The sequence below is a fragment of the Seriola lalandi genome, unplaced genomic scaffold (genome assembly GCF_002814215.2).
Source record: "Seriola lalandi dorsalis isolate HSWRI2012SDOR001 ecotype SW California unplaced genomic scaffold, Sedor1 jcf7180002054583, whole genome shotgun sequence".
Taxonomy (NCBI): domain Eukaryota; kingdom Metazoa; phylum Chordata; class Actinopteri; order Carangiformes; family Carangidae; genus Seriola; species Seriola lalandi.
The window spans coordinates 279881-301681 of NW_019525136.1; the positions used below are offsets into that span (position 1 = coordinate 279881).

At 39.4% G+C, this 21801-nt stretch overlaps 1 protein-coding gene across 2 annotated transcripts in view; it reads right to left on the reverse strand.

Annotated features, from left to right (window-relative positions):
- Positions 1–21801, reverse strand: part of dyrk1b (dual-specificity tyrosine-(Y)-phosphorylation regulated kinase 1B) — a 50607-nt gene that overhangs the window by 26880 nt on the left and 1926 nt on the right. Inside the window, exon 2 of one of the 2 annotated variants that reach the window (XM_087177197.1) lies at positions 1130–1207. The exons of the other annotated variant lie outside the window; for it this stretch is intronic. The gene's annotated coding sequence lies outside the window, so the exon portion shown is untranslated. The remainder of the gene's footprint in view (positions 1–1129; positions 1208–21801) is intronic. 2 annotated transcript variants of the gene reach the window in all.

Genomic DNA, 21801 nt, shown 5'->3' on the forward strand with positions numbered 1-21801 from the left:
GTGGGTGCGTGGGGGGAGGGGAGCGGGGGCAAAGGCTTCCATAAGCACATGGTCACTGAGTGACTCTGTACAGCTGAGATGTGTGACTTCTCCTCACAAAGCAGCCAAAGCTAAAAGTTGTTACTGTTGCTATCCGAGCATTCCGGCTAAATCAGGCACAATGCTGCCTGGGAACAGCTCAGCACACAAACACTGTCATACACCAGCTGACACCCCCTTAAAGGAAAACTCACCCTCAAACAACTCACACTGCACTGACAAATGTGTGTCACTTCTTTCTTTCTTTTGGTTTCTTTCTTTCTTTCTTTTGTGCAGATTAATCAGTCAGTAATGTGTAATGAATAAAGTACTGGTCCACTGCAGTTTGCTTACTGTAATTACCTGCTGTACAAAGGTAAGAGCTCCCACGATAATCCTGTGGCTGGAATTTAGGAACAGCAGTATGGTACTCTCTGAACATGACAGCTTCTTCCGTTGTTTATTGCTGCAATTTACAACTTAATTGCTGTATTGTTGTATTGATTTGAGTCCATATTGTTTTGTTATTCTGAGGTGATACAGTAATAAGCCATATTCTAATACTGTGCATGAAGCCCTGTAATGGTAACCTACAGTAATAACTGAGCTCAATGTTATTTAGAAATCTTCAATTTATTATAAAGTGTGTTTCATTTGCAAAACAAGGCAAACCTCAGTCAGTGTAATTACTGTATTTGGCTTTGTAATGTCCCTTTGACTCCAGTTCCTGCAGCTATCCTTGGTGATCCACTAAAGCTTCAGACTCCAGAACCCATGGTCCAAATCACTGCACTCCCACACAGTGAAAAACAGCTGACCAGTCACAGCTAAAATAAGATGGCATGGCCTAATAACGTGCTATAATTATACAGCTTGCATTAAAATGATCCGTCTCAGAGATAAGTCATAAACAAGCAGGAAGTAACATTAAAGAGCAACAAAGCACAGCAGCAATGTATGCTAATCACATCCAGATGTGTCACTACAGGAGGTCTGCCTCAAAAATGCCCAGTTCCCAGCTCATGGTGACTGGGTCTGTCTGGTCTGAGTGGGAGCAATGACAATGTAAAGCATGAAGCATGTGAAGTGTGTGCACGTCACACACACTTACTTCCATAGAAGACAACCGTTTGTCAGGTCAAGTTTTCTGTGGGACTGCCACTCCACTATGATCCAAACCAAATTGAACCTGTGTACATGAGACCAGAAACACATTTCACATGTGAAATCCATAACAAATGTTACATGAGCTATGAATTCAGTTAAATCACAGCTGATGCAGCAGATGATGATGATTTACAATGAATCAGATACAGAGAAAACATTGTTTTGTCCACTAAACCAAACAAGGAGAAAAAAACATGAGAAGCATCAGAGAAGAGGTGTGTGTGTTTAATCATCTCTTGTAATATGTGGCAACTTTAATCAAGATAAAAATCATCTGCAATCCATTGTTTTCAAAAAATAATTCATCACAATATCTCCACAATAAACAGTCGAAATAATGAACTTATTGTTCTTACTTTTCTTAAATGAGAAGCTGATATCAAATGCTCGTTTTAGTGTTTTCTGTATTTTGTTATATCTATTTTGTCATTGTAGAGTCCAGGAAAACTCTGACTGTTTTGTTAATTCAGGCCCAAACAATGTTACATACTTTATATCTTCACTGAACTTTATTAAACTAATTCTTCTTCCTATGTAATAAAATGTCCCTATCTTCCTCTTTAAGTAAAAGGGTCATAGGGGCAGAGCCAGATGGACTTAAGTTTAGCATATGTAGGAAACGGTAACATTATAGAGGATGACCTTCTTCAAATACATGAACTAGCACTAACACAACAGGAACCGTAAGTAACATTTTTACATGATGGACTTTAAGGCCACATGGCAGCATCTGCTACACGTTTACTTTAACATTCTGAGTTTAGCTATCTGTTGATTTCATGACTAAAATTAGACAGTGAAAAGATAATGTTGGCACTATTACCTTTTCATCAGGAAATGTATACAGGGACTAACACGCCAACAAAGGAAATAAAGGTTCTCCTGACCAGTCACAGGGAAATGTGTACTGAGGTGTGACAAAAGAAGCTGATGCAGACTTAACAGTGACTAAAGACCATCTGACACCGTGTTTAGGCCAAAACCAGGACTTTTCACCCGAGCATGCATGTTCATTTTGATTTTATGTCAGCTCTATTTCTGTATGGGCAGGCACACCATGAGATACACAACCAACAGGATGTAAGAAAGTAGCTGGGCAGAAACACAGGACAGGAAGACAGAGCTCAACTACTCTCAGCTGGCTTTCCACCGGCCTACTGTGTGCATATGTGTGTTTTGCACTAAGGAGAAACATGGAGGGTACCACATTTCTTCTCATCATGCAACGCAAACACCACAATTATCTCAGCTCCACAATTACAGACAGATGAGCAACAGGTGAAAAAGTGTATGTGTGTGTGTGCTGGGATGACAGGACATGCATATAGTACAAACACACACACTACTGTTCTGTAGGTTCTCTGCTGGTTCACTAAGTGATCATATTAACTGTTGACCACCACACAGTAGGTCATTATTATTTGAAAAAAGATGTAGTGTTGAGAAATGTCATTAACAAACTTTTTTTCTGAAAAGAAAATCAATCCCTATAACAGAAGGAATAACATTCAACATATATATGTAGTATAAAAGTCACTGAACTAATATTTTGGCACGTGTCAAATGTACCGGTATATATAAGATATTATACATGTTAACTCAGTGCCCTGTATAGAAAGCTTATTTCAAGCAAAAGGATTCACAACAGAAATTAGACAAAAGGCTAATTTAAAACTTGAATTTAATTTTTATTTATATCTATAACATTTACACTTTTAAGTATACTATCCCAGGACTGCTGTAATTTGCAATAACAAATAAATGCACATTGGTACACATAATAAATAAGCACTTACAGTCTCTTGTGCTCTAATTTGTCTCAACATGAATCATCAGTATCTGAATCTATGTCTTAGCATTTTCAGGGTTTGATTTTGTTGAGCTACAGTAGCTGTGATAAAAATTACTTTATTAGAGATTTTTTTAATTTATTTTCTCATCATTTTTTTAAAATAAATACTAAAGATGGTTGTGAGCACCTTTAAAGCTCGGTACAAGCTGAAATGCTGCTTCAGTACATGTTAGGTAATGATACAGCACATTGGCAGAACAGCAGCCTGTGAACAGTGGACTTAAACAGGCTGTGGAATCAGATGCAGCCCTTTCCTGTTCTCTGCTCAGCCGCTCTTCCCTCTCTTGTCTGTTGTGAGGCGCATGAGTGTGGTTATATTAGTGAAAATGTGAACAAACGTCAGTATTTTCCTTCACACAGTAACTGACTGGCTTCCACTAAGTCACGTTCAGCGGTACTAACGGCCAGACAGCGGAGATTACAACGGCAGCGCGGGGAGGCAAGCAGACTCTGAGACTCACGTGCCTTGCAGCAAAATTCCACCCGGCAACTATACACTGTACCATGGCAACAGCCCTGCCATTGGTCCCCGGTGCGTTTTCAAATGACCAATGGGATGGCCAGCCGCGGGTGATGCTTGTTGCTAGGTAAACATGATGCAGAGGAAAGATAGAGGAGCAGAATTACCATGCTGCTACTGCAGGGTGCTTTCAGCGAGGAGTGGAGGAGCACTTCACACTCCGACATACCCTCCTCTCTCTCAGCACTTGGCGGTGCCAGAGAGACAAAAACAAAACGAAGCAGGAATGACACAGGCAAAGAGGAATAAAATATAAGACTGGGTTACAGCCTCTGGGAATGGAGCTGCCAGTGCTCCCGTCAGTGTTCAACACGCACAAATGCCATTAATGTACATTTAGCTAGCCGATGGAGAAGGTTAGCTTCAGGAATTAGCAAACTGTCTGCCATCTCTATTCAAATAAAACACACTGATATGACTAACTGCCACAATACATTTCAATTAAAAAAAGTTTAAACCTGATGTGACGTCATAAGTTTAAAAACAATAACCTAATAATGTAAAAGAAAAAAAAATGAACAGAGTTTAAATAAATAAATGTGAAAGGACTCACTTATTAATTGTAGTTAGCAGCATCAGTCATTTAGCCTACCAGACACCATGATACACATACGCTGTATGGATGCCATGCATGCTCATATGACCCTTCATCTCATCAGCTGTTTGTGTCTGATCACAGTTTAGATAAAAACATAATTCAGGATCTCAGACAAGCTCTTATTCAATATTCTGTTTCAGCTGTAGGTCACAGTTTCCCAACCTCAGCTGCCCATGACCTGGTTTCAGGATCCTACAGTTCTCATGACCCTGACAGTGAAGATCTGCATATCGGGTCATCTCACAGGGGTCCCACCTCCCTCAGTGCTGAGACACTGCTACATGTCCTCTGACAGGGGATTGTGGTCTGGTTCCAACAATTTCTGAAACTCTCCAGAACAGAAATATGACTTTTATGCATTCATTTACTGATTGGTCAGCTATATGCCGTTGAGAAAGTGGGCAACACCTTTTCTCACATTTCTCTTTATTCTTTACACATGAACAACACTATGACTGTGTTACAGGAGAGACGGTCTGAAAATATGTGCTTTCATCCCCATATTAAAAGAATATCATATCTCCTCCTCTCTGCGACCAGCAGCTTTTCACTCAGTCATCAGGTGTGGCCAGTCAGAACACTTTAGGTTCTTGATGAGGTCGGACCACACGTCCTTCTCCTGCATCACCTGACCCTGACCCTGTTACTGTTCTCGTTAGGGCTGGACAATTAATCGAAATATTATCGAAATCACAAAGTGCAATATCCAAATCACAAGAGCTTGAATTTTTTTGATGAAAGTAAGAAGCGTTGTGGTGCTACAGAGACGCCCCAGCCCCCCAGATCATATTCATGTAAAGGAACATGATTGTTTGGTAAAGATCCAACAAAAATCACATCATCATCATTTTTATATTTTTTTTATACTTAAAAAATTACTATCCACCTGAAATCGTGATGTGAAATCACAGTCACATTATGTTTTTCATATTGTTCAGCTCTAGTGCAATACAATCTTTGGCAACCTATAATGAGTAGATAAAATATGTTATGCAGTAAATTAAAATATCCAAGAGTATATAAAATACTTAAAGTTGGAGGCGCCTCTGTGGTTTACCTGGTAGAGCGCATACCACATAGCCTTAGTCCTAACCGCAGCGGCCATGGGCTTGAGTCCGACCCGCAGCCCTTTGCTTTAAAACCAATTTAAATGAAATTATGAAATATAAGAGCAAACTCGTGGTGGAAATACACCAAGAGTAAAAATATATCCTTTCCATGTAAACACTTTAGTGCCATGGTTGGTTTTCACTTGACTCACTTATATTCAGATCCTTTATTAAGCAAAAGTAAAAACTCCATTACACCTAAAAGTGCTGCATGAAAAATCCTACTAAAGTAAAAGAACTGATTTTCACAAGTTGTATTCTTGTAGTTTCACTCAATCCTTTCTGTGGGTACGAGAGTCATTACTATAAACAGGTGATCATTTTTTTCACTTATTTTATTTTTCAAAGTAAAATAAATAAATTAAAAACAAAATAGATGTGATTGAAGACGTGAAGAAATCATACATGCGGTTTCTGAAGTTCCAGAGACTGTGTTCACGTTCAGAACTAATGTTAGGTTTTAATCCAGGAAACTGATTTAAAGTCTACAGTCATCACTTCTGCAGCAGACACAAATGTGATCATGATACCAGGAAATGATTTGGTCAATACTTTATCCACCACTTGGCAACATAACATTGTGTGCTTATTGAATTATTTAAAGTAAAGTATTTTTAGCCATGCTACTGTGAGGCTCCAATTTCGGTCTGTCCCACATTCAGTGTTGGTCTGTCCACCACTCTGGTCCAGACTGAAGGACTGAAATATGTCAACAATCACTGGCTGGACTGCCATGAAGTCTTGGCAGCCATGATGCTCACAGTTTCAGGAAGTTAGAGCCGGATCACTGTGATGATCCTATGATTGTTCCTGGAGAACCATCACGAGGTGGATATTGTTGTCTCTAACTGTCTCTACACCCACTGGCTGTGTGGACATGATGTGATACACGCATTCATAGTCCCCTCAGGATGAACTGTGATAACATTTGTGATCCTCTGACTTTTCCTCTAGCGCCACCATCAGGTCAGGTTTCATTTGTCTAATAATTTGGTTTATGACCAAATACCTGCAAATAATTACATTGGTGTTCATTGGTAATTAGCAATTAGCAAATATTAGCATGTCCCCCTGGAGAAAAATTCTGACCATGAGCCCAGATTTGATGTCCACTAATGCCACTATTTCACCATATACACTGATATTAATTATTGCATATTTTAATGAGTTCGTCTACCTGATTGGATTAATGTAGTGAATTATTGTAAAGGAGAATTAGGCTTCTTGTTATAGCTGTTAATATTTAAAACCAGGCCTATTCCTGACTAATGAGAACATTCATGGTTCTGATGGTTCTCTGTCTGGTTCCTCGACCCGCTCTATAAAACAAAAACATGTTTGTCTGATTCATGTAGAAAATTATTAGGATCCAAAACTAAATCACATGATGCATCAGTAAAATAGCTGATCGGTTATCTATTAACTGATCTATTTATACATTTAGCCTACATTTAATATGGCATTAGTTCTGAATTGAAATATTCTTTACAAAAATTTAAATTAAAACCAATTCAAACCTTGAATTAGAAATGATACAAATATTCAGTTTCCTTCTTTAAAAAACCTGTTTCCACTTGGGTCTTCTGTATTTTATTCTCTATTGATAACTTCACACCTATGTGCAGGTAACAGGTCTGAATTATGAATGTTCACACAAAGCAGGAGAAGGTGACTCTGTGATAACTACAACTGTGCATTTATAAATGTACAGGAAGTTTCATTACATCAAGTTTTATTTTGAAAACATCTGACATTAGTTTGTATAATTGGTCAATGACCAAACAGCTATACAGCTACAGTTTCCTAATGACAGAGGCCTCTTTTACTGTGTGTTTGTAGTGTGTCTGTAAAATCACAATAAAGGTCATTCATTCATTCAGTCCATAAAGGTCTGTGTGGTGTTTCTGGAAAATTTAGTTTCAGTGACTTTTTATTTCTAGCTGTTCAGTCGTCAAGTTCAGTGTTGTTCATCTAGTGAGGACGTTTCCTGTCTGTGCCATCGTTTTGATCATCAGTTATTTTACTAATATTTTTCTAATATACTATATTAATATCAAACACTGAAGACAACTGTAACTCTCTACTCAGGACACAGATGGGACTGATACAGACGATGTTTCTGTGTCATCATGCTACTCACATTGTCTTGAGGCTTGTGGTTATAAAACGTTCACTCAGAGTGAATCACAACTTGTTAATCAGAATATTTTATCAGAATCAAACATGAATATGTCTGGACCTCAGTGAGCAGTTGGCCATTTGGCCAGCAGCCGGGGCTTATGGGAAGCTCTGCCTATTATTTCACTGTACAAAAGACCTCAATAAGAAAGGCTAATGTAATATTGGTTATGGGGACATCTGGGGATTATGAGGTGTTGGTACTGTATGGCATGTAGCCAACAACATGCACCATACACAGGAGGGTGAGTTTACAGTTAGAGTACTAATAATCTACTAAAGTAAAAAGAACTACATCATGAACATCCGTCTGTTGTCCACCAACAGGTCTGAATCAGATTCTCTGACTCCTTCGTGTCTTTAATGAAGTATTAACTACATCTTGACAGACGGTGTCTCTGGTACAGTAGTTGATGTCATTCAAATAAAATATGGTAGAAGTCTTCTATGAATTGATAAAACCAAACTAGATCCAGTGTCCATGGTGATGGACAACAAACAAGCCAAGGACAAACACAGCTAGCACAGTTCGCAGCAACGTTCTCCTTTGAACAGTATCTGTGTCTCACTTACAGCATTTAACTACATCCCATGTTCTTCATTCACCCAATGGACTTTGGTCACATGATAACAGGTGGTTGTATATAGGCAGAGCTGGTAATCCCAGTCTCTGTTCAAAGATGGTCTCTGACATTGGGAGTTAGTGTGGTTCTTCATTTCCCCCCCGGCCGCCCACTGACTGTCGAGTTTGTGATGAAGTTAAACCATTGGTTGGTTGAGTATTGAAGTTTCCCCACTGGCTGTTGGTCTTTCAAAATTATTTGGCACGCACAGTTTCTATTACGTCATCAGGGGGCATTAACAGAGGATCCACAACAGTTTTCAACTACTTCATCAATTTCGCAGATTGACCATACACAGTCCAGACATATACCTGGTTTTGAGGCGAACTCTGGAGTTTTCCAGCCACTGAAACAGAGACTTTCAGATAATCTGCTGGACCTGTTTCAGTTTGAAAACTCTGGGGTTGTGTTGTAGTCTGGACGGGCAGAAACTGAGACCTTTGGAAACGATGATAAAGACATCTACAGTCTCTCCCTGATTGGACCTTATCAGCCTCAACTACCAGTGGTGAACAAAACATGGATAACGAAATACAATTGTTGTCTTTACTAGCAGTCTACATTTTAATGCTACAACTGTCTTTGCTGTTCTTCACTCGTAGTATTTTGTGCAACTAACCAACTGCAACTACTTCCTGTCAATTCCATGTATAACCTGATGATGTAGAGGCTTCACATGTCCTGCCTGAAGTCCACCACTGGACCCAGCATTTACAGTCATGTCATTGGTGTTTATAAAGAAAACCTGTGCTCACACTAAATTCTGCCTCCCTCTGTGGTGCCGTTGCTCCAGCCGTACAGAGATCAGGACAAAGAGAAAAGGACTGTGTGTTCTTCCATCACCACTAGGTTTTTTACTGTACAATAACATTGTCTTGTTCATCTGTTAATTAGCTGTTGTAACCAGTTCACTTTTACTGCGAGCCACACAGTTTCAAAGAGATAAAAGGTGATGAACTCCCTCTCTGGAGTCCCTCCATCACTTCCCACACTGGACCCGGGCAGAGAGGTAAGACCCCGAACCACCTGACGAGCCAGGAGACACCGGACTGCATCTGCTCACCACAAGGACACATCTGGTGAACACTAAACCAGGATGACATCCAGGTGAAGTCAGGTACAGGACTGTGTGTTGATGATAAATGCTTCCATATCAACATTTGCTGCTTGGTGGGTTTTTATTGTGAATGTATTTTGTGTTGTTGTCTGGTCTTTGACCAACTTCATTCTCTGCTCGCTGTGAAGTATGTCTGAACTCTGATTCTGTTCTAACATGACGCTCACATCCTCGCTCCAACATGGTCGTCTCAGTGAAAAGTGGTGAGTTCATGGTGGAAACTTCAGTCTCCTGCTTTCTGCTGAAAATCCTTTGTCTGCTCACTCTCTCACAGTTATTCCCTCCTGTGGACACACGCCCACTGCCTCTCTCTCTCTCACACACACACACACACACACACACAGTATAGTCTCACTATCCTAGGATGGTTTATCATGTGTACCCGGTGTTGTACTGTGTGGTTGATGTTTTCACTGTATGATAAATATATTTTAATAAACAGTTGTGATTGTTGTTGTTGTTGCTGTTAACCTTTGAAGCAGTTACATTCAGCACTGTTCTTTCATTGGTTATACATTTATTGTGATATAATTCTAACTAAACTTAAACACACAGTTTTACTAGATTTCTTTTTTTCATTTTGAAATATTAATTAAAATAAAACTCTCACATATGATTCAGAATGACCACTCACTGACACTTCAGATGCTCATACGTACCTGCTGAAAGTGAACTGTTGATACTTTTTGTAAAACTTTTTGACTGTATCAGTAAAAACCCAGAAACAACAACCAGCTGATGAATAATTCCGTCCATTTCTTATTTCATGTGCAGCTGTGCTCAAACGTATATATGAGATCAATATTTTTATATGATCAATGGATCAGAGGAGTAAATGGTGATCATCTCTGACTCTGCAGAGCGTCACTGAGTCTTTCAGCTCCTTGTTTCTGTTTCACAGCTTCACTGTTGTGGTTCAGGCTCCTCATTGGTTCAGGATCTGGATCTCTGGAAGACTGTGTAGAGTGTTGGTTTGTAGATGGTTGGTTGTCAACATGTTAAAGTGAAAATATGATCAGTAAAGGAAAAAAATTAAAAAATGGCAGACCGAAGAACTGCATCCAACCACTGAGCTCAGTTTACCCAGCAAAAAATGTTTATCTACTGAAATAATTCAACAGTTACAAGGACATTTTACTTGAAGAATGAAACAATACAAAAAACCTGAAAAAAAACTGCAGTCTCTAAAAACTCTTTCCCATCTCTTTGCTCTCTCTATAACAATGTTCACAAACCGCAAATTATGAGGCATGTTTTCTTGTTTCTTATTGGGTGCTATTGGTCAGCACAAGTGTCATTGATTGTTACCATGGTAACATTGGTCTTAGGCCTCAGTTAGCCTGGAGGTAAGGTGTCTAATGTGTCTGTCATAGAATCTTTGATCTGTCTTTATTTTTGTGAAACGGTCTGACTTATTATTGAACAGATCTATGAGCAAAATGAAGACTGGACCAACACTACAGACCAGTCTGAAATATCTTTGTGAAACCGGCTCCTGGATCTGGGTCTGGGTCTGGGTCTGGGTCTGGGTGGCCCTCTACTGGACGTGTATGTAAAACAGAGGGTAACATATAAACACTTGACTGACCCAACCACAAACCATCAGTAATATATGGTTCACAAAGACATGTAGCAAACATTATTATTATTATTATTATATTATTTTGGTGCAGTTTTTATTGTACATTGATTTTTAAATACCACCTTAACAGGGTTGGTTGATTTGATAGGTTGCTCATCAAGTGGGTCTGATGAATGGTAAACCTCTTTCACTGAGGAATGGTTGATGAGTTCAAAGGGTCTGAAGTCTAACTGTTAAAAACCAGAAGGAGACACAGACGAGTCGGACAACAGACACACACAGACTCATTCAACACACACTCTGTATCTCAGACCAGCAACACGTCAGGTTCATTAAACTGGATCCTGGAGCCAACATTAGTCTCAGCCCTGTTATAGCTGAAGGGTTCAGTTGGGTCACAGTTCTGCTGTTACAGCCGGTCCATATGAGCCTGTACAGCTCTGGAATAACACATGTACATACACACGCACACACACGCACGCTCACACAGTGTATACATATATATACAGGCACTGTTGCTAGGCGAGACATAGTCAGGTTCAGTGTGAGACCCAGAAATAGAGTCCCAGTAAGGACAGGTGGAGGGACCACATGCAACAAGCCTCTCGCCCAAATTACCCCCACACAGACCCAGACCAGGAGACAGACTGAAGACCTGAAGACAAGAACTACAGCTGAGAGGACTGAGCAGAGGGTCTCTGTCACTGTGGGGTGTGGGTGTGTGTGTGTGTGTGTGTGTGTGTGTGTGTGTGTGTGTGTGTGTGACTGTCTGCCTTTTAGTTGTAGATGTTTGGACTAAATGAAACATGTTTGAGACACATGTTGTGTGTCAGAGCTCGAGAGACTCCTGCATATCAGGTTGTGTCACTGGTCACATTCAGGACCTGATACTGGACTTCACATAAGCTGAATGGAGACAGTTTGTCTAAATCGGCCACAAACTGAGGCCTCGAGCTCCTCTCCTCTGATGTAAATGACTTTGATCTAAATTTAGATGAGTGGTTAGGATCAGACACACTGTATATAGGTTCACATTCAGGGTAAGTCTCCGCTCAGGAGGAGTAAACAAAGGTAAACTGACAAAAACGTAATACAAGATCCAGTGACTCGTTCTCTAGCTCCAACACTTCAACTGCTTTTATCACGTTCTCCTTCAACGACAGGTCAACTGCTTTCAGTCACATGACCCTGACTGTTCACCTGATTTCAGCTCCTAGTGCTTAGTCTGGCTTCAGACCAGAAGCAGGATTGTGTTATAACAGAGCAGGGGCTGTGCTGGTGGGGGCGTGTTGTTAAGTTACTGGTGAGACAGTTGGTGTGTTTCCATTAATCTGCTTGATGCACAATTTGAAATTGAGTACTTAACGAGTAATGGGAATGTGAATTTAAAAAAAAATCAAAAAATTCACTAAATGTGAGTTTAAAAAAAACTACACAGACAACCCCATGGACAAATTTTTTTTTAACTAACACTCGTGCTAACCCCCACCTCAATCTTCCCTGCCTGGGGTCGTGGATGTGGATGCCCACGGCAGTTGCTAGGTAATAAGTTAACCTTTTATATTCTGCTACCAATCAAATAAAAGTATAGGCATTGTCACTGTTGTAGCTGTTTTCATACATTTACGGACACAAGATTGGACATAACCAGGAGGGAAACAGAAAAGCAGTAGTCGGAAACAAATGAGGTTTTACCTGAAACAATGAAATTCTAAATTTTCTGAAATAACTGGACCATTCGTTTCCCGAGAAAGAATATTAGTTTTCAGGGTCATTCGCTCAAAAAAGTGAACAACCCTGGGAAAACCGGAACAGGTAGCAACCCTAGTACCAACCAAGAGGCAGACTGCTGGAATGACCTTCATCTTTACAGAAAACCATCTGAAGCTAAACAGAGATATTTATGGTTACAACCCATTACCCAGACTGGACTGATGAAATCTCCACTGTTTGTCTGTCAAAGACAAATTAATCAATCGTAAACTGGGCCCTGTCCCGGAACACATACCTGTACCACAGCTGCCCACTGGGATTTGTCCTGGTGCTCTCAATGGCCAGTCTTACCACAAGGGGTTTTGTTGTACCTGTAGTACAGCAGCGTTTAGACTGAATATCAGTTGGAAATAAAAATCTAACTTAATGTTAGTTAAATCTACCTTTCTCTCTCTCTCCGGGTGTGGTGATATTTTGCAGCAGTGAGCTGCCGCTGCAAAATGTATATAAAGGAAACACAGATTCAGATATCTGCCATTAGTCACACAGTGGTCTCTGTCTGTGTGACTCTATGTGTCCAGGTGTACTGAGGGCAGCCACAACTGAAGCCCAAAGAACAAATACATCCAAAGTCAGACATGTCTGCTGTTGTATTTACTGCTCTACTGTCCAGTCTGATCATCCCTGGCTGACCTGTAGTAACAGTTACATGGTCATTTTTCTGACTGTAGCTGTGTGTTGTAGTTGTGGAGTATAACATGAAAGAGGTTTTCTTTAAACTATTAAAATAAAATTGTCACTGAACCTGTAACTGGTCTACTATAATAATAATAATAATAATAATATATAATTAATAAATTAATAAACCTATGACTGGGTTTTGGTGGGCCAGCTTGGACCAGTTTTTATTCCAACTCTGCCCCTGACCACACAGACGAGTTTATTAATTCACTCTAGCTTATAAAAGCATTCATGTATTTGCTTTGTCAAATAATTGTAATAAAATCAATATGGTCTTGACAATGTTTGAAACTGGCCTTAAACAAAAACAAAAAAACTGTTTACAAGTAAACATTATCAACTGACCCCATTTTCAATTCTATGAGGTGATTCCACGATTAAAATCTGACCTGCCTTGATTCAAAGCAGGACTATGGTTGTCTGTTGCCTTACTGCACACATGAAGTCAAGTCAATTTTATTCATATAACACCAAATCACAGTAGATGTCATGTGAGGGTTCTTTTTTATAATACATTTATATTATTATATTATACATATTGTTGTATTGTTGTTGTTTTTTTACCAATATATGATGATATTATTGTATTGTATGTTTCTCCAACCAGAACAACCATATAGGTTGTTTTTTTCCAACCTTCTGATACGACCCATAGGAATGGCTCCTGCATAGTGCCCCTACGGTGGCAGGTGTACCGGATCTCGGTTGTCATGGTTACAATAATAAACACACAGACTGTACCGACAGCGGCGTACTTACCTGTGTCGCCATTGGTTACTATAATAACAGTCATGGCTTGGTTAGGTTTAGGAAAAGGTTGGGACTTGGGTTAAAATAAGTAGTTCCTCAACATTACAGTCTTTGTTGTCATGGTTACAATACAAAACAGCTACTTTCACATGGAAATCGAAAACCGCTCTCCTGTATCATATTCCTGTGTTCTCTTTATACCACATCACGCACTTTTCCTTTTGCTCCTGTCATAATTACTAAAGCCACTAGATGTCACCTAGCAACAAAATGTAACTATGGGTCATAATAACCTGCTGGAGAGTCGACCTGTGGGCTCTTTTTTTTTTTTTTTTTTACAGGATGGCCAGACTGTGAAAAACGGAAAAAATGTTCCAATATTATGAAAAACATCAAGATATTCCACATCAGCCCAAACCTAGATAAAAAGTCATAGTAATGGTAGTGATATCATAATTATTATTATTATCATATGGATGTTGAGCAGGATCACGGACCAGCAGGTGGTCTGCAGTCAGAGCTCTCTACAGGAGGAGAGAGAGAGAGAGAGAGATGGTCTGGACACTCATATGTTTGAGGGGACAAACAGAGATAAGTGATGCAGTGGTTTTTAGAAAGTTTACAGTATAATCTCATCAGCAGGACGACATGGACTCTACTGCGTTCATTTACTGGGTTTAACTGATTCATTGAGACTGAGGACGATGCTCCGGTGTTACACTGGTAACAGGTACAAAGTCTGACACAGTAAAAGAAGAAGGAGCTGACTGAAAGTTCAGGTGTAAAGAAGAGTTTAAAGTTTGATCTGAAGCCTCAGCAGAATCAGACAGTGTGAGGGAAGATAACACAGCAAAACATCACAATAATCAAGTCTGGATGAAACAAAGTCTTAGTCATGCAACGTAGGTGAAAAGAGGCGGTCTCTGTGATGTCATTAATGTGCTGATCAGATCAATCACATGACTCATCTACAATTTTAAATGTTCCTGGACTGAGTGGATCCCCCTCCAGAGATAGTGTATATGGTGAGCTCCTGGAGACCAGCTCAGAGGTTGGACCAGATCCATTCAGGCTTCAGTGCTTTTCCTTTGATATTGTGAATTTCAGCTTCTGGATTTGACCAGTTGTATTTTTCACTTGACTTGAATTTTTACATTAAATCTTTTATTTTTCTGAATTACGTTTTCTGACATAAGCCACTTAAATAGTTTCTGAATATGAGGCATGTGCATTTCTATCTAAATTTAAGCTCTAAAATAAACAATCTGGAAATAAGGTTACTGAAATTGACTTCAGACTTTCCCAAACTTCAATAAATTGATAAAGGTGGTTTTCAAAGTCAAATATTTCAGCAGAATAAATTCAGTGGTATTCAATGTTTTCAGTAGTGATTAAATTTCAAAATTCAGCATTCAGTTATAATTCAAATTATTATAGCAGTGATTTTCTTCCACAGGTTCAGACCTTTATGTGATCCCACTTTTAATGACAAGTGTCATGTTTGTATTATAGAGGGGAGGTGTGGTGCATCAAATCAAATGCACCTCGCTTCCTGAGGGACAAAGAGGCAAGAAGCTGAAAATGGACGTGTGAGACGGTGGAGGAAAGAGAAGAGCTGTGGAATGAATATTTGTTGTGTGTTAAATGTTGTGCAGTTTGCGGTGTTGAACCAGATTCAAAGACGATGACAAACAAATGACACTCCACCTGAAACATAACAAAAGGCCAAAGTAACCTCAGCAGAAAAAACCCCAACACCCAACCACAGCAGGAGCTTTAAAGAGGCTGAGTCCAAGATGTGGCTCAGGTCAACACTGCCACACCAGGATTAATGCTTCACTAGATAAACACCACTCAACTGGTCCTGATGGTGTGGACCTGCTACCTGCTCTCAAGCTCTACTCTGATGCTGAGTGTGGAGGCAGAAACAGTGTGAGCATTTTCAAGGTTTTTCAATTTTTTTCTAACATGTAGAAAACAGTCTGTAGATTATTTTTGAATTTAGGCTTTTATTCCAGTTGAATTTGAATTGCCTGTTAAAAGCAGTATGTCCTTCACCAGCTAATGATCATATTGCCTCTATTGTCTAGATACATCAACTGCAATCAACATTTTTTCATTAAAAAATGATCTCAATTCTGAATGGACAAAATTGTGATTCTCATCTTGAACAGTTGCTAACATGAGCAAACTGAAGACAGATACTGCCGCGATTAGACGGTTAGCATCAGCCCTTCATTCATTTAAATGAGACTAGTTAGCACAGTGTGGTTGATGAAGGTATTAGCTCGAGCTGATCAGAAGATCCAGGGCTGTGCGAATAAACTTCATTTCTTTCAGTGACATAGCGCTACACAGGTAGAGCTGTATGGAGTTATATTTACAGCGGGATGTTTCCAGCTAACAAGCTCAAATTTTTTTGTGCGGGCTCAAAAGCCACAACAAAATTTTTAATATTTTCTTCAGTGAAAATGAAATGAAAAATGACCATTCACACTGAAAGCATGACTCATCTCGCAATGTCTGCCAAAATAATTGCATACTGATTGTTTTGCATATTGTTCTGCTTTACTTCTCTCCCTCTGCTGCTGTAGCATCTCTCGTTAACATCTACAGACAGATTTCACTCATAGCAACTTCACCTGAAGTGAAATCTGCTCAGGAAAAAAAACACTGGAACCTGAAAAGACTAGCGCACAGTGGCACCACTGATGTCAACGTTAACACTGGTAAGACTCGGGATCTTGACACAGGTAACGGTAACATTACGGAGGTGAAACAGCAGTCCACAGACAAAGTTTTAGGCTCACTAATATATCTGTGGCTCTAACAGTGAACTGAGCTGCTCGATCTGGAAGATGTTCGGTGCTGTGTCTTTAAACCGCCAACTCTAAGTTGCCACCAGATGGCGTTTCTCATTCAGCAGCCAGAAGATAAAGTGTGGGGCAGATTCAGCAAAGACTGTGATGTCATGCGAACGAGGATTCAGCAACAAAACTTAATAAGTAATACGAACCTAACCAATCTGATGCTCAGTTTAAGCCTGGCTATCCCCAACAGAAGGAGGACATGGATAGAACAGAGCATGGACACAAGAGAGAGGAGGGAGACACTAAAAGAAAGACTAAGGACACTGGTGCAGCTCAGAGACACGACCACCTACAGAGGAGAGACATGACAAACTACAGCCATGTACAGCTCTCTGAAGTTCTAGATCTCCTCAATGCAATCTGAGGTAAGAATAGGACAAAGTAACAACTAAGCTCATAAAACCCCAATGTGAAGTATTTAAGGGATCCACCCCTCACTTTAAAAAATTAATTTCAGGCCCTGATTTCAAATGGTTTAATCTTGGAGGTAAAGAAAATATTGTGAAATGGCCCCAAGATTGAAAAATATATCTATAAGTATACATATATAGCACTGTAAATCATAGAATAACAGTGTTTTGAATATCATACAGCCACACTATTATTATGTTTTGATTTACAATTTCACCACAACTTTGTGTTTATGATGTTGCAACCACACTAACAACATGCCTTTCCTTTATTGCACCATGACACACAGACATGTCAAGGAAATAACCAACAGTCAACCGGCAAGAACGGACAGAGTCTTCAGATGAAGATAAAGGAAACAAAATGAATGAATGACAACAGATCCTACATAACATGCACAGAAACTTCAATAAAACCCTCTAAAATGTTGTATGTCATTTACATTATGATATCAGTAAAAATGTCTGTTTACAGAGTGTAAAATACCTAAAACTGGGAAGTCTGCTGAGTCTAATCCACCAAAGACCTGACAGATCAACACACCTCATGTAAAAATCATATAAATCTGATACTGCTGTAAAGACATCTTCCATGTTGATTTTCAACACTGCTCACAGTAGAATGATACAGCCTCAAATGTAAATACATCTGTGCCATGGTACAGCCACTGAGCCTGACTATATAGTCATAATTTTGTTTTACTGAGAACTGATGGACAATTCAATTAGATTTTTGGAAATGTCAACATAATTTATATAGCTTGTACTTTTAGTTAGGTGGGTGAAACTTAACCTAACACATTTACATTATACTAAAAATGCACTAACAAATATCCCTAAGCAACAGCTAGCTACAACAGTTTACTGTTAAAGAGTAACTACAACCAGTCTCCTGGTGCTGCAGCGAACTTCAACTTCAACTGCAGACAAACTTTTCATTTCACCAGCTACAGAGTTAATTTTCATTAGTTACAGCCGATGTCTAACATTTCAAACAGAGATAAAAACCAAATGTCTGCTACCTGCGTGTTTTCCACTGAGTGAGGAGAGATAGTGTTTAATAAGTGTTTAGTGTTTCCTTTACAAGGATCTCAACAAATCTGTGTGTTTGACTAACTAACTGGGAACTGGTTATGGGAATCCTCTCTGGCTCTTTCCACACATCTTGTGCAGAACAACCACACCAGATCATGCTAGGTGTTATATCTATTGATTTCAATTAATCTGAATTCGTAGACAATAGCTGGCTACATTAGCTACCTTGAGTCAGACAGTCGCAGTTTGGTGCTAGGTACCTCTCAGCTGCAGCTCTGGCTTTGTTGAGGAGGGTTTACGATATGAGAGAACTGAAGCACCAGTGTACAGATTCCAACTTAGGTGAGTCCGTTTCTACCTGCGAATAGCTAACATTAGCTCGCTAGCTGCGATTTGGCTCCATCTGTGCTGAACCTGATTACTAAAGTGGATGTCTGTGCACTGAGTAACTGCTGCTGGTGGTCTATAGTTGTGGTGGATAACCATTGTGAATATGGATAAAGTCTTCCTGCGTGTTCCAGAAGAAAAGCTCTATTCAAACTGTATTTCAACCTCCACCAGATCTGATGATGTGAGGTTGAACCCAATTTTCACCTGACGTTCGTGTGTGATGTGTATCTGGATGATGACATCTGGAATTAATTAGTGTCATCATTATCTCGATTCAAACTGCCCTTGTTTTTACAGTCTGAGATAGCAGGAAGTGGCAGAGTTAGGTGACCTTTCAACTTGGTGATCTTAAGACTGTACAGATGTCTTTTACACCTGCTGAGACCTTCACAATCAGGTTAAACCTGAAAGGTAACACCAACACTCTCAGATGACTCCTTGGTAATTTGTCATCAATACTAGTATTGAACAACATATGTAGCATTCTTAAATAAATACTTATTGTTTTTATGAGTAATGTCAATACCATTAATGCATTATCCTAGTAAATGATATAAAACATAACACTGGACTGTTTTTTTCAGCAAAGCCCATATACCTTATGGGTAAGGCAACAATCTTATTTTACTAACTACACTAACTAACTATGTGAAGGTTTGCCTGTGTGCGTGATGTTTGCTGAGCAGTATTTATTTGGTTGTGATCGCTAGTCCAGTGTTCAGCTGAGGGAAACCACAGATCTGGTAACTGTGGTCTCACGATCAGTTTAGTAGTAAATGTGAAAAGAGGCGGTCTCTGTGATGTCATTAATGTGCTGATCAGATCAATAACATGACTCATCTACAATTTTAAATGTTACTGGACTGAGTGGATCCACCTCCAGAGATAGTGTATATGGTGAGCTCCTGGAGACCAGCTCAGTCTCACGATCAGTTTAGTAGTAAATGTTTAACATTTATGTTAAATATATTGTCTACTGTTTGACTGATAATCCAAGAAGATGAATTCATGACGAATCAAGGTTCTTCATCACATTGATGAAAACATATTAAATAAAAAACAGCTGCTCTAAATTACAATCCTGAATGAAATCACTCCGATGTTTCAGTCCCTCAGTTTTACAACGTCCTGCTCGTCTGTGTGATATTCAACAGTAACTGAATATATTTAGGTATTGAACTGCTGCCTGGAGAAACAACTTACTGATGATGTCACCCCAGGCTTTAAGAAACTGTGATGAACATTTTTTACAATAAAAAACTAATTGATTAATCAAGAAAATAATATACAGATTAATCAATATCAAAAATGACATGGGTGGAAGCTTTGATGCAGAAACTCTGTCCAATTTAATAAAACTGGACAATTTAACATCATCATTTATAGACATTCAGTCAAATTGTGTTGCATGATACATGTGTTGCTATTTTTCAACACTGAATTCAAACCAAATGCAATGAGTGGTTGAAGCTCAGTCATGGTCAGTTTTGGTTGATATAACAATCAGTTCACATTACAATGAACATCTATTTGATTATTCTATTTGTGACTATATTATTAGCCATACTATTACAGCGATGTAGTTATTTGATGCAGTTCTAATTTTCCTTTCTCTACATAAAAATCTGTTGTATAATTTGTATAATAATTATTAATATTAGTAGTATTAATAAAAATGTGATGAGTACACATTTACAAAAAAATTGAAAAAAAAAAAGAAAAGGAAAATGACTTTTCTCACCCACCTTTGACATGTGCAGGAAGTGTCTGATCCTGAAAACATGCCGTTTGGTTGTGTTTCTTTAGAATGAAGAGAAAATGTCTGAACATGGTTGTTCTGACGTTCTCCACCTTAGTTAGCCACAAACTCCAGTTTCCAGATGCATGTGGTGAATGCTGCCATTTAGTTTCATTATAACACATGAGGAAATGTTAAGAGGGGGTATGAGTGCATGCAGAGTCAAAGGACAGAGATACAGCAAAGATGCATCTGTTGAAGAACTTTGAGCCTGAGTAAAGGTGCTGTTGTTCCAGGATGAATCCATGAACATAAGGAGATGGGGAGCAGAGAGGAAGGAGACCATGAGAGAGGAGGATGATGATGAAAATAAGAGTTATCAGAGTTCCTGGTAAGTTCGGAAGTCTGTCTATCAAAGTGTTGAATTTGTGTGTCAGAGCTGTCCCACACACACACACACACGGTGTGAGCTTGTTGTCACAGCTGTGCTGTCAGTCAGGGAACAAGTCCATTGGCTGTTTGTGGCCAAGAGACACAGACTGCAAAACCACTCCAGCCATCAGAGCAAACCAAAAAATTTACTTTACATTACATGTGTGGGATGAGGCGTTATCTTGCAGGGAAAGAAAACACTGGAAGAAGCCACTCCTAGGTGCTCTACTCCCACTGTGCACCCAGTCTCAGATCCAACTGACAAGGTCTTGATATTAAAGTCGATTTCTGAGCTTGGTGATGCTTATCCTCATGCATGTTGTGGTATTATACTTTGCCATATTGCAACACCAAGATGCTAATTAATTTCCCATTTAAATCAAATTATGTCCAGGAATGTTGTAATATCTAATACATTTGTGTATTTTTCTGTGCAGTTTTAAAGTCTGATCACAGCTACAGATGGTAAATGTAATCACAGACATCTTAGCTTTCATACATGCTGGGGTGGTGGTGGTTTCAGTTCTGTTAAAGGGGCTAATCCTCCAGCCAGGCTCAGGTACTTGTACCGACCAGTCACTGACTGAAACTAAGCAGCAGGTTCATGATGGACACAGCTCATCAGCACAACCTGAATGTATTCACTGTATCCACTGTGACATGAAACAAACAATATGGCCTGTGACCTGTGTAACTCAATGGAACTGAAAATACCTGGATTACATCTCCATGAGCACTTCTTCACCGGTCTGTGACAGGAGCTTCAATCTGAGGAATTGTGTCATTTCTCTCACCTGAATTTTTCCATTCTGGCCTGTATGTGGCCTTTTTGATTGAGTGGACACATTACTACACTGGTGGTTGAATAGTACACCAAGACATGATTTGAGAGGACAAAAAAATGAATGAAAAAAATGAAGTAAGGCAGAAATGGCTGGGGAGAAAGGTCCATTTTGAG